General features: G+C 38.2%; 1 protein-coding gene across 1 annotated transcript in view; it reads left to right on the top strand.

The window, feature by feature from the left end:
* Positions 1-4,592: 4,592 nt before the first annotated feature.
* The window catches only part of TENM3 (teneurin transmembrane protein 3), a 363,886-nt gene continuing 354,475 nt past the window's right edge, over positions 4,593-14,003 (top strand). Inside the window, exon 1 of the mRNA XM_074866418.1 lies at positions 4,593-4,651. The gene's annotated coding sequence lies outside the window, so the exon portion shown is untranslated. The remainder of the gene's footprint in view (positions 4,652-14,003) is intronic.

Below are 14,003 nucleotides of genomic sequence, written 5' to 3'. Positions count from 1 at the left end.
AGACTGAATATTATACAAGAAATAATATGTTAATAAAATATATTTCAAAGATTGCTAGAGAACTTGTTGCACTGACTTAGTGGCGTACTGGATCTCCTGTCTAGTTCCACTGTTATGTTCCCCAGTGACCTTGACTGGCATACTTCACTTTAGTGCTTCAGCATTTCTAGTTAGCATGTTTATTTGCCAGTAGACCCTTGTGGGAAGGAGCTCTGCTTCACTGCATATTGCACAGAGATAAAGATGATAGTCCTTGCCTGAGCAATACATAGTCTTAAAGATAAATCTAGCATGTGAAGGCCTCCAAGCAGCTATGGGAGTACAGGCTGTGAAAGGTGGAGTATGTATTACCAAAACCAGTTGAATTTTAACATTTAGCTGTATGAGAAGTTTTCCTTTAGTCATAGTAAGTACACTATTACCTAAGATTTTACAAAATACATAATTGAATCTGAAATGCTGAATACCAACATTTTTTCCTGATAACATAGTATTATTTGAATCTTAAAAGGTATGCATTATAAAGGTATGCAAATCCTCAATTTATGCACAATTTTGGTCCCATAATCAGATGTTTCCTAAAAATATGAATAGGTGTGCTGATCTTGCATTCAAGTCTCTTTCATATTTGTCTTACTTCCATAGTTTTAGATGCGTAAATTACTTTATTGTTGTGTTGCATAATCATTTGTTATGGATTGTTAAAATGCTGCATAGTCATTTGTTATTGAGTTAAAATCTTGTATGGCCATTTGTTATGGAGAGTTAAAATGTTGACTGCAGTAGTGAGAAATTGAACTCTGCTTGGATTATTAACCCCATTAACTCCCTCCCCCCCAATTGATACCTCAAGCAAGAGAGCTGTCATTTAAAAGTAGTGGGCTGCTCTAACAAGATCTGACTGTCATGAACTCATAGCCATAATACAATTGCAAAGATATATAATGGATAACATCAGAAATTTGGGTGGAGAATTAATAGCTATAATTTACTTTCTGGTTATGCTGCCTTTTCTTTCTTAGAAAATAGTACTTTGATATTTATTGCAGATACATGTTGCCAAGTGGCAATTAAGATATGTTTTTCTTCTCATGCATAAAAAGTCATAAATTTATTGGAGATTCATTGGGCAGTGTGGGAGGGAGAAAGTGGAGTTTTAGCTATGTTTGCTCCCATCTCAACCCCACCTCCTTGATGCCTGCTTTTCAGCCTTGGCCTTGGCAACTTGCCCCCCTTCCTGTTTGCTGCTGTGGCTTTTCCCTGGCTCCAGCCCTGTTAGTGGCCAGGCTCTGCATGCTGCATCCTGCTTTTCATCTTTTCAGTTGAGTACTTCTGTTTCCTCATCTTCAAAAAATGCTCTAATTTAACAGTGCAATAAATCAGTCCCTGGAGTATCCAGTACACCACAACCAGATCAAAATGCCCGTACAGTGCCAATGCTGACTCAGGATTAATTCTTTCGGTTTGTTTTGTTCCAATTTTTTTTTTTGCTTTATTCACTTTTTATAAGCAGTTTTTATGTTGAATCACATGTCACCTATCCATACCATTCTGACTTGGTGGAGAACTAGATGTCATCTTGCTTAAACTTTCAGAAACTCCACGTAATGCTTCTTGGCTAGTTTGGCAGATGTGGTAGTCTTACGTTGAGTCCCAATCCTCCAGGTCAAGTTAGTACCATTAGGCGATGGAGCAGCGTTCCTCTCTGCTGCCACTGTTGTGGAATCACTGCCTTGTTAGCCTAGTAAACATTTTTAGTTAGAGTGCTGGCAGTTTATCACATCAACCATTGACAGAGGTGGGTATTAATACAGAGTGAAAATGGTCAAGCAGGCATTTTTCTGCATTCTCTTTACAGCCCACGAGTAAAGGCTGCAAACTGAATTAGACTTTTGGGTTAGATTCTATGGAGTTGGTGTTAGAAATTCTGAAGTGGTCAGAGGTTATGAATTCTGAAAACAAATACCTAGATAGGCTAAAAGAGAGATACTGTAAAGAACTAAATGAAATCCTTTTCTGCAGAAGTGTAGAACCGATGATAGCAGTTTTATGATTTTGCTGAAAATTCATCATGGTTAATGTAAGAAAGTCAAACTTCTCTGGTTGAATAGAATTTTCAACTCTTTCTTAACATAAAGCTTAAAATCAAAATAAAATATTCTTTAATTCTTGCACCAATTTTCTAGTATTTCTTTGGGTTGACATAAAACATATCCATTGTCTCTCTCTTGGGGCATTTCCTCCTCCTCATGTATTATAAGGGTGCAGGATGCATGTTGTTTTAATGTTTAGGGGAAGGGGCTGCGTTAAAATTTCACAGAGGGAATTTGAGATAGTCCGGAAAGTTGTGGGTTTGGGTTGTTGTTTGTTTGTTTTTTCCTGACTTATTTCTTTCTTTGTGCCTGTGCCCAATGGAAAAATATTGCACAATTGTACACTGGTCATCTTCAGTTTGTGTGGAGCATTACACTCATTTTTGTTTGTGTCATATACTATATGGCATAATTACAGAACTTACCCAGAAAAAAGGAAGTGCCTTTTGCTTTTGGAGACTTCCTTTAATTTTTCACTGTCAGTGATGTAAAGTTAGTGGCATTAATGGTCAAGTTGGCTAGACTTATAGGATGCATCCCAGGAAACAAAACCTCTTCCAGACTGAAAACCACTTTAATATCACTATCTCATTTCTGTTATACATATACACCTTTTTATGACAGCATTAGTTATATTTCATAGATGCAAAATATATATATATAATTAATTTAATTTAGATTTTGAAGTCGAGTACAATAGACACACAAAGTTTAGGAAGTTAAGAAAATGAGAGATTGATGCTCGCAGATGCAATCTCACTTGTGTTTTCCTGTACATGCATTCTGTGGTATCAGTCTCTAACAAATATGTGATTATGTAATTAAAGTTTGCATCATAATGCATAAAACAAAAAGACCATTTTTCAGTTTATGTGTTAATATTTAGTTTTAAATGGGAAATCTCACTTGCCATCATATGCCTTTCATTCCATACCTTCTAAATGATCACTTGCAGTGTGGATAGTGTAGTTTTTAAGTGCAGTTTTTGAATTTTTAATTCTTCACCATAGCAAGTGTCTGCCATATGAACTGCAGGACTATTTAACAAACACATGGAGAAGATCACCAGATTAGATTTAGGAGATAGATGTGTTTGAGAGATCTGGGTGGCTTGGCTCCTTATTTCAGGAGTTTGAATGACTTCTGTTCCTTAAAGGGCTCCCAAAGTGGACTGGCAGCAGCATAAGTGGCTATTGCCGCAAAATCCTGATTACTGCAGGGATTCAGCTGTTGACCCCAAAAAGCAGCGGGTTGCCACAGGGGTTGCTGTTTTCAGTAGCATGAACTTCAGACTTCATACTTAGGAGAGAGATTATGCTCTAAAAACCTATCCCTTCGGCTGTGTTTTTACACTATTAATTGCTTTGGGCCCCTGGACCACACTTTAAGGTATACTGATAATGTTCTTGGAATATGTCAGAATTTTGCTGACCAAGACATGAAGGAAAATTGAGGTTTCCAACAGGTTATAACCAAGTTGCTCCTGAAATGGCTGAACTGAAGAAAGAAAAGGTACTTCTGTAGCTTGAGAGACATACTCATTCAGTTTCAAAGTCCATCTGTCCACAGTGGATCTGTTATATCTTTTAAAAAGTTACCATTTCAATTTAAAGTGACAGCTGGTAGGCCATCAAAACCTCAGGTGTTCTCATGGTATGCCGTTCAACTTTGTTCTGTCACTGCAGGAGCAGATTCTAGCCCTCAAGTCAGCAGAGAAATGCCTACATGAACAAACGCGAGTTATGCGCAGCTAAAATAATGGCTTGTGTGTCACTGTTACCTTTGGTTTTGGTATTTAGCAGGAGGGAAGAAGACTCTACTTAAGCATAGTCTTCCCTACCATAGATTAATTTTTTTTCCTGACAAAAATTAAAAATATGTAATAAGGAATAGGTGTCCAAGCTCTAGACAACTGGACCACCTGTTGCTCTTGCTCTGATGGTGTAATAACTCTAGCAAGTTCTGTGAGCTGGTGACAATAGAGAATGTCATTTTATGTGACCTTCACTTTTCAGTTTATTGAGAAATGACTAGTAATAAGATCAGTACTGTTGTTTAAAAATATTTTAGTAATATATATCACTGAGAAATATTACCAGTTTCCCTGCGCAGAGTTGCTTGTTAACATGTTTGCTTTCTAATGGATAGTTTTGGTTGTAAATCTATGTAAAAAAAAAAAAAAAAATATATTCCTCTGACCTAAGCATTTTATAAAAAAAAGCTGTTTCTACTGTACCTTTAAAAGATGTAATCTGAGAAATTTGTAGCTTTTCTAGGGCTCTTTCTCGTACAAGTATGTTTAAAGTATCAAATCTAAATAGAATATGGTGCAGAAAAAAAAATTCTTAGAACTGAGAGTTCTTTTCTTCCTTGCTGGTGTCTAAGTCTGTCTCATAGCCCTTGTTGTTGAAGTGTTCGGGTCCTTAACAGCTGGATCATTTACTGACCCTTCTCTTCATATGATTTCTTCTGGGATCAAATAGAGTATTGAGCATTTTCCAAACGTAGGAGGACCTAGGAGGAGACAGATTTATCTTAGATTGACGACTAGATTGATGGTAAGCAGCGCAGAAGGTTCAAGCCCCGTGCTAGCATGAAATCATTTGACAGAGAGAAATATTTGCTTATAAATTGAAAGAGTAGGTAATAATAGTGTTTTTTATGATTACATAACATGATATTTTATGATTACACAGACTAATAGCTAGCAGATGGCAGAGTATACATTTTACTTGTTTACCAAGATGATGGATGGCAGTGATTGAAAAATATTTTTTTCCTTGTTACATTACTCTGAAAGCTTGTACTGGACAGGCAATTTACAATATGAGTCAACAATAATTTGTATCTGCTCTAGATTTTTGGGGGCATCAGTTATTCTGTTTCTTATTTTACTGGAATTTTTTCTTCTTTGAGGGAGGGGAAAACAAAAAAGAAATCTACTTGGAAAACCAGGCCTTTAAAAGGGGGCATGTGTGCCTGACAGCCTACATATACAAATAATATCTATTTGTATGAAGAATAAATGGTGGGAGGTTTTTTCACTGTTCTATTTCAAAGTTTATCATATTACTCAGGCATTTTGATGAAAAGAGATATGCTCTGTCTTTTGTTTAGGCACCTCAGCATAAATCCACATTGTTATATTGCATGCTACCAAGATAGTTAAAGCTATCCAGTCACAATAATAATTGCAGTGGTTTTCATCCCTTTTATTTAATTGGTATTGACTTACTCAAATTATCTATGTGTATGTTTTATATGTATCTGCTGTTCAAGTGTTGTTTTGTTTGGGGTTTTTTTTCTTAGGTGCTATGGTTTGAGAATACTCCATAAACATGAATCAGGTTGTTCCATGAGTAGTAGACCTAAAACCTGATTTTTTTTCTAGGTACATTCCCTATGTATTTTAGTCTCCAGTGTCAGATACCCAGCTCCCTGACATGTCCCTGAAGTCTGCCATTCCTTTCAGCCTCTCTCAATGGTTTTTTGCTGGACTAGGAGTGGTGTGCTTGTGGTTTCAACAAACAGTACCTGAATTCTGATTAGCTAGTAGATTGCCATCTCTCCAAGGGAAAAGGGACAAAACTATCGTCGCTTTTCCCTCAAGAGTCACTGAGTTGAGTCTTATTTTTCTGTAAGGTCTCTTAACTTCTGTGAAATTCATATCTGAGACATCTAGCATTTTGCCAAATTTGATAGAACTTGGACGACATGGTTTAAATATTATGATTTTGCGTTTAGTCTTCTCATAACAACATTAGTTTCCTGGAAAAATCAGGCTAAAACAATCAGATGGCACCAGGGTGTCTTTTCTCCTTAAAGAACCCAATAAGATCATGGATTTCCCCCTCCTCCCCCCCCCCCCCCCTCCCCCAGTAAAACAGGAAGGGAAATGATTGCAATTATTGTGACTGGACAGGATAAAACCTAACTTGAGATGTTTTTTCAGATAAGAAGACTCTTGCCTTTCAGCCAGAGGATGTTCCATAATGTATATGTCTGATTTCTAATAGAAATATTGAGTCTGTTTTGAGTCTGTTTAAAACTGTCCCTTAAATTCCCTTTATGAATTTACATACATAAGACCTGAAGGTATTAGGAAGTTCAGTTTTATATCAATCACAGACAGATCCAGTGAGTCCCTGTAATTCTACCCACTTACAACTCCGATCTCTCAAAGGGTTTTCATCACTGCAAACTGCTAATGGCCTTTAAGCGGGGAGAAAGACGATGATACTGTCTCACCTTTTGCAATGTGAAAAAAAATATATATATTCAGACAGTTGCTGGTAGCTTTAGTAAGCTTGTTTTCCATAGTCCCTATTCCCAATGAGCACTTTTTTCCTAGTCAGTAATTGATTTATTCGTTATTTTCTCCATTTTCTGCTTTTCACCATTGTGTTCTGATTTGAGTGGGTGGGTGACATATATATACATGTCAACTATTACTGTCTTGTTCAGCTTCCCTACCTTTGACTGAATCTTTATTTAGCATTCTGTATAAGACCCAAGCTTCAGACCAGTATGCTAATATCCTAGAATTACAGAATGGTTTGGGTTGGAGGCGACCTTAAAGATCATCTAGTTCCAAGCCCCCTGCCATGGGCAGGGACATCTTCCACTAGATCAGGTTGCTCAAAGCCTTGTCCAGCCTGACCTTGAACATTGCCAGAGAGGGAGCAACAACTTCTCTGGGCAACCTGTTCCAGTGTCTCACCAGCCTCACAGTGAAGAATTTCTTCTTTATATCTAATCTAAATCTACCATCTTTCAGTTTAAAACCGTTACCTCTTGTCCTATCACAACACTCCCTGATAAAGAGTCCCTCCCCATCTTTCCTGTAGGCCCCCTTTAAGTACTGGAAGGCCACTATAAGGTCTTCCCAGAGCCTTCTCTTCTCCAGGCTGAACAACCCCACCTCTCTCAGCCTGTCCTCACAGGGGAGGTGCTCCAGCCCCCTGATCATCTTCGTGGCCTCCTCTGGACCTGCTTGAGCAGGTCCATGTCCTTCTTATGTTGGGGGCCCCAGAGCTGGACACAGTACTCCAGGTGGGGTCTCACGAGAGCAGAGTAGAGGGGGAGAATCACCTCCCTCGACCTGCTGGCCACACTTCTCTTGATGCAGCCCAGGATACAGTTGGTTTTCTGGGCTACGAGCACACACTGCTGGCCCATTGCCAGTTTTTCATCCACTACTACACCCAAGTCCATCTCCACAGGGCTGCTCTCAATCCACTCTTTGCCCAGCCTGTATTTGTGCTTGGGATTGCCTCTACCCATGTGCAGGATCTTGCACTTGGCCTTGTTGAACTTCATGAGGTTTGCACAGACCCACCTTTCAAACCTGTCCAGGTCCCTCTGGATGGCACATCCCTTTCCTCCAGTGTGTCAACCGCACCACACAGCTTGGTGTCATCGGCAAACTTGCTGAGTGTGCACTCAATCCCACTGTCCATGTCATCAACAAAGATGTTAAACAGCACTGGTCCCAGTAACAACCCCTGAGGAACATCACTCATCACTGCTCTCCACTTGGACATTGAGCCGTTGACCGCAGCTCTTTGAGTGTGACCGTCCAGCCAATTCCTTATCCACTGAATGTTCCATCCATCAAAGCCATGACACTTTCCAGCTTGTATGTGTAAAGATGAAATGGCTTTGGTAGTGATGCCTAGCTTTGGTTGTAAAGAAGGGAATGAGAAATAAGCAGTAGAAATCTAGCTACCAGGAGCCAAAATTCTCCAAAACCCTGTGATTTTTTTTTAATATGGAAACCTGAATTGTCTCTGGTAAACTCTTGAGGTTAGCAGTACAGGAAAAGAGCAGGAGTAGATGAGGAGAGAGAGCAATACTCATCTGGCCTCCTTAAATTTTCATGGTGCCCTCGCTAGGAGAAGATGAGCACTTCAGCAAAAAGCGTCTGTTGCATCAGAAATAGTTTTCAGGTCTGGATGGGTTTGTAATTCACTGTGTAATGCTTGCTGTGTCCAGATATGAAGCCAGGTTATCAGGTGAAGATCATAGTTTCATGAACACTGTAGGTGTCCTTGCCTGTGCCTGCTGTATTGCAGCCTCTGCCTGCCTGCAGAAGAGTTACAGTGGCTGGGTGCAGATGCAGGCAGGGAAATGAACCCAAGGAAAAACTGACTTGGTGAGAATGACTTTTTAACTCAGGGTGAGCTCTGATAACAGAGAAACCACAAGCTTTGGGACAGGACAAGGGGTAGGGATGCTCAGACCTGGGTAGAAGGATGGAATACAGGGTTACTGCTTTCAGGACTACTATGGGCTTTCACTTGTGTAAAGTTTCATAAAAACTAATCTTAATCCTATTATAGAAATACATATGCAGATTTTGGGATTAGATGATAACAGTGATTGACATGCATGTGCTGTTACTGTGCAAATCCAAGAATTTTGTCAGGTTTACAGATGATAAACTAGGCAATAGGTCTTAGTTAAAGAATGTAGAAGATGTACAATTGACTTCAGTTGTCTTTGCCCAGATTTTTATTGGCTTTCTGTGTTTGCAACGTTCATCCTTAGTTATGCATGTAGTCTGAGCACTGTTAGATCTCCTCTGTAAAATTATGTAGCAAAATTTTAAATAGAGGCCTTTTTAGAGTATGCACTGGTAATACGTATCTTACTGCTGCAAACCTACATAGTAGTGATTTTTAAAACTATTCAGTCTGTTCAAGCTGCTTTTTTGTATGTGATTTGTGTTTTGATAGTTCTCTTGTTGAGATGAAAAAGGACTTTGTGTTTTTTGTATCTAAATTACGCCTTCATGGTTTCATTATGATATATTTAGTTCTATTTTTATCCTGTTTACATGACTCCTATAAGTCACTTTGAACCCCTTCTAACAATGTAATACTTCCATTAACCATCATCAGTATTCGCAAACAGGAGATTTATTCATGTTGGATAACAAATACTTAAATTGTTCCTCAGAAATGTCTCAAAGAATATATTGCAGCATTTTTACCAATTAACTTGGTATGTAAGATAGTATGAATATTGATCAAATTTCAAAATCGAACCTCTGTATTTTGGGAATGTAGTGAAAGTTAACCACAGATTGTCATAACTAACTTGCTATGTATTTAGTCAGTGAAGTGTGAAGGAACTTAAGTCATCTGTGGAAAATTTTTATTTCATGTTTCAGAACTTTTAACTGTTGTTTTACCAGAACCATCCCCTTCCAGGTACATCTTTCTTCAGACAGATCTATGGACCAAGGGAAATTCTTAGGGACTGGAAGGAAGAGCTGTCCAAAGCAAAAGCTACCATGCATGCTTACTCCCAGTTTTGCAAGCACTTGAACAAGTACCTGCATGCTGATAATTTGTATGCTGCTAATGTATGTGTCTCCAAGGAAGGTGGTTCAAGCGTATCTCAATATTAGAACAAATGGATTCACGTTCTCTGACAAGAACAGACTACCATTCAGGTTTTAGTGATAGATTTTACCTCTGTATGGGAAACAAAATGGGTTTCATTTTTTTGTCTTTAAGTGTTTACTAACTGGTCTTAGTAAAATTTGTTATAGTGTTTGGGGATTTTGGTTTTACTTTGGTTTCTAGAGAAGACACCCTATTTTATTATAGTCTTTGTGTCCATGAGCATGCTTTAGCTTCTAACCAAAACCAAAGCTGAAGGTATATAACATGGGTGTACTGGTCCATCAGTATTTTCATACAACATTGCATCAGGCTCTACTAGCTGATCCAGGATGATTGCTCTACAGATTTGGAAATCACTGCTTCATGAGGACAGCCGCAGAAATGAAAGGGGTGGGGGTAGGAAATTGGGAAATTGTCCTTTTTATTTTTTTTAAAAAGCAAAAGTCTGTTGCCTCTCTTCAGCAATTTTTTTTAAAAAAAGTATTTACTGCCTGGTATGTGACAACATCTAGATGCCCAATTCAATTTAAAAGAAATAATTTACAAATAGTTTTGTTTTCTGACTTTTGGAATAGAAATTATCCATTGTATTCTGTTTCTTAGTCAGAAAGCCTCAAGTTCAATACCAATGCTAATACAAGGCTGTGGGATTGTGTGCACAAAGGGACAGGGGAAAACAAAAAAATACAAAAAGAAAAGTAGTTCATATCTCCAGGAGATGTATTTTAGTTACTAAATGCATTTGCTCTTTTATATTGTGCCTTTTTAGACACTCTTCAAAATTAGGGTCTGGTATTTGCAATGGATTTTAGAAGGATTTGCATCTTGTGCAAAGGAGAGAGAGAATATACAAAGTATATGTGTGTGTATGTGTATTAATTTATTACAGCAAATCACTTTGAAGTATTAGAATTGTACAAATAAGACCCAGCCCTGTACTTAAAAAAAAAAAAAAAAAAATTAATGACTAAAAGTTTTCACTGCTGTAGATCCACAAAAATGTCTAGAAAGAATGAAGGGGGGAAAGAATTATGGTTCTTTCTCTCTGTCTGTCATTGTGGTATCCAGTCCCCCCTCCCCTTGCTGAATGACATTGATTTGTTTATATGTTTTGGTTAGGAAGGTGGGCTTGATGTTGCTCATGTTCTAGATGTTAGTGTTTGAGACAGGAGCAGACATCTTGCTCAAGGTCACTAAAGGCAAATTCTGTTTCAGGAGTCTGACTCAAAATTCATTCTGTCTGCTGAGTTCCCTCCTTGCCCTGTGAAATCCTGTTTGAAAAAGCAAGCAGTATCTATTTGTGCTACCAGTGTTCTGTGAGAAAAGAAAAATTATATTAAAAAATAGGATATTGATCTGGATGACTGTCCCAATATGTAAAATATTCAGTGATGTATCTTGTGTATTTCCAGTGTCTTCCTTACAGGCAAGATCACACTGCTTCCATTTCCTTAAATAATAATTCTACCCCCCCCCCCACCCCATATAAAATGAGTGACTGCGTTAGTTTAGATGCTTTACACTATCTTGGGGAAGCTAGAGGGGGAATTGGAAATGCATCTGTGGTATCTCTTGTGTAAATTAGGTTTTTGATCATTTTGATAGGGCATAATTGCTTAAACATGACATGTATTGTTTTTGTTTTGTGTTCCAGTGTAGAAGCTTCAGAGAGAGTGTGTTACAGTGTGTACAGCTGACTTTAAATTCTGTTGACTGTATACCAGAGGCATTTTTCTCAGCTTAAAGTACAGTACTCTACATATTTTTGCAGTATGCTAATCCAGCAATCTGTGCAAGGAATAGAATCTTGATTTTAATCTTATTTTAGAAGTTACTGACAGTGATCATATATAAAATGTTACAAAATTGGGGAAATATAATATTTAATGCCTGACCTGCGTTATATAGGATCAGAATATCTTAGCTGGAATCAGTGTTCCCAAGCAGTGAAAAATACAATAAAATCTATTTTCTTTCAATAGCCTATAGACAGAATTGGTTAAAAGACTTATTTTTAACACCTCTTTTTATTGGATGTATTCATTTGAGATAGTATATGGATGATTAGAAAAATATATTTTTACTTCATAATAAAACCCATAGTAATCTATCCTCAGATAATAAATAGGCATAAGCTTTCATTGAAATAGTAAATGAGCGAATAATAGTATTCACAGTTCTGGGTATAAAAGAAGAAATCCATGTCTTCACTGTTAGTCTGTCTGAATCAGCTCTCAGGTGTTGGTGTTTGACATAAATTGAAATGAAATAATTGAATTGTGACATAACAATGTGTTGTTACATCTCAGTCTTAAATTGTACTTGTTCTCAGAGTGGTTTGAATAAACTCAATCTCCATGGAATTCGTGCTGTGTAATTAATGAGAAGGTAGCAAATTGCTGTATGTTTGATCACACTTGCTTTGGTGTTGCAGAAGAAACGGGACAGAAAGGAAAGTATCTGAAGGGAGCAAAACAAGCAGGGAGCTTCTCTGGTGTTGGTAGCCTTTTGCAGGGGCTCTGTGTCCCTGCATTGGCATGTCCTGCTAGACAGGGAATGTTAGTGCTCTGCAGAACTGTTACATGTCTAGTCAATGTGGTGAGGGTCAGCAGTTCACTAAATAGCCTGCCTCACTGCTCTGCTATTGGTCAGCACCATATTTAGATCTAAGAATGAATTTTAAAATAGTGCCTTGACCATCTTTCAGCACCTTTTTGCAAGAGCACGGTGGTTGCTGTTAATTTATATTTGAAAAGATGCTTTTAAGATTCAGTATGCTTTGTCATTCATAACAGAAATCTCAGAGGTATTAATGTGGTCGCTTTACAGAAGCACTGGTGGCCAGACACTAACTTTACAAGGAACACTTTCACCACTTCATCATTATGAGAAATGTAGCCTTAATGATTCTTAAGACCCGAAGTAATTGCATACAGTAGAACAAGTCTAAGGAGAAGTGTTAGGCTTGAGGAAGCAGATAGTTTATGCCCTTTGTTTAATGTTCATCAGTTTGGATTTCTGATTTATACCATAGTCCATAACGCAGCCAGTGCCTGTGATGGGGCAGGCTGCCCTGCCTAACCTGTCTTGGGTTCCTGATAGTTCATCGTGTCAGGGGGAGCCTGGTGGCTCTTCATTCTTTCCCCTGCCTGCAGTGAGCGTGGTGTCAGCAGGGACACACTGACTAGGAGCAGAGCACTTTGGCATTTGGAGAACAAGCATAACTCACCCTTACTGTGCTTATCTTATGATCGCTCTACTTGTGAACGAAAGTCTTAGTAATGGGTATAATGGTGTTTTATAATATCATAAAACATAAGTTTAATCTTAATTTATTTGATTGCTGCTATAGCAGAGATCCTGAAGCACCACCTCAGCTTCTTTTCCTGAATGAATTTATTCTCCTGTAGTTATAGGTTTTGGTTACTGGCCTAAAAGCTCTGCGCAAATGTCAGAGTAGTACTGTATATTAAAATATATCATTATTTCTCTTGGTACCACAGCATGATATATCTGAAGTGAAAGATTTTTAAAGGCACACATACATCTTCCTGAGAGACAGATTTTTGCAAATCTGTCTCCATTTGCTCTCATTAGTATTAAATCAGTACAATTGATAACAAATGTCAGACTGTAATGTTTCTGGTGAAGCAGACCATCTGCCTGTTTCGTAATATGAACATTTATGCCTACAATCAGTATACTTCAACAACTGTGTCTGAAATGCCAGGTAATAAATGTCTGTTATTTGAGGTCTCTGAATACATTATGTCTATTGGAACAATAATTAGTTCCACTCTTTCTCGCAAATGTAGTTATTAGAAAAGATTTCTTTCTGTGGATTGCTTGCCTCCCTTGAAAATGCCATCCTCCTCTTAGCCTCTGTTTTATTTCCCTGTGATTGTTTGTTTGTTTCCTACCAATGTATTTTCTAAACTAGCTAGCCTCTCTTTGAATAACTGAAATTTGTGAAGGCTGCCAGTCTACCAACTAAAGTAATGTTGTGATACTTGAACAGAATCATGTTGCTGTCAACTTACCAGTTTGTTTTGACGGAAAGTTTTTGATTTAAAAACAAACACTAAACAAACTAAAAGAATACAAATATCTGTGAAATCCCTCAATTAAAGCTTTCAGGACTGTAGTGTAACTTGCTTTTATTCTGTGGGGAGCAACAGAAAGTGAAGATGAGTTGTATTTCAAATGACTCCATTTAGTCAGCCTTCCCATATTGATGCATGTGCTCTTACTGGAATGGATGGAAGCTAACGGGCTTCAGTTTTTCCTAAATCTGGATTCTTCACATCAGCAGTTGAAATCCATGTATTTGTAGCCGGACACTACCAGTTCTCGGTTCACATTGCCACTCCACGTGCTGCATGTTGTGAGAGGGGAGGGAAGCCACCATGTTTAGGAGAGCTGGGCTGAGCCTGTTCCTGCTCACCTCCAGTCCTGTGGCATGGATGGCACACTGCACCCACAGCACCTGATTTTAGCT

Source organism: Strix uralensis, chromosome 4 (genome assembly GCF_047716275.1).
Source record: "Strix uralensis isolate ZFMK-TIS-50842 chromosome 4, bStrUra1, whole genome shotgun sequence".
Classification (NCBI taxonomy): Eukaryota; Metazoa; Chordata; class Aves; order Strigiformes; family Strigidae; genus Strix; species Strix uralensis.
Note: the sequence above shows the minus strand (reverse complement) of the source record. Positions and strands in the feature narration are given on the sequence as shown.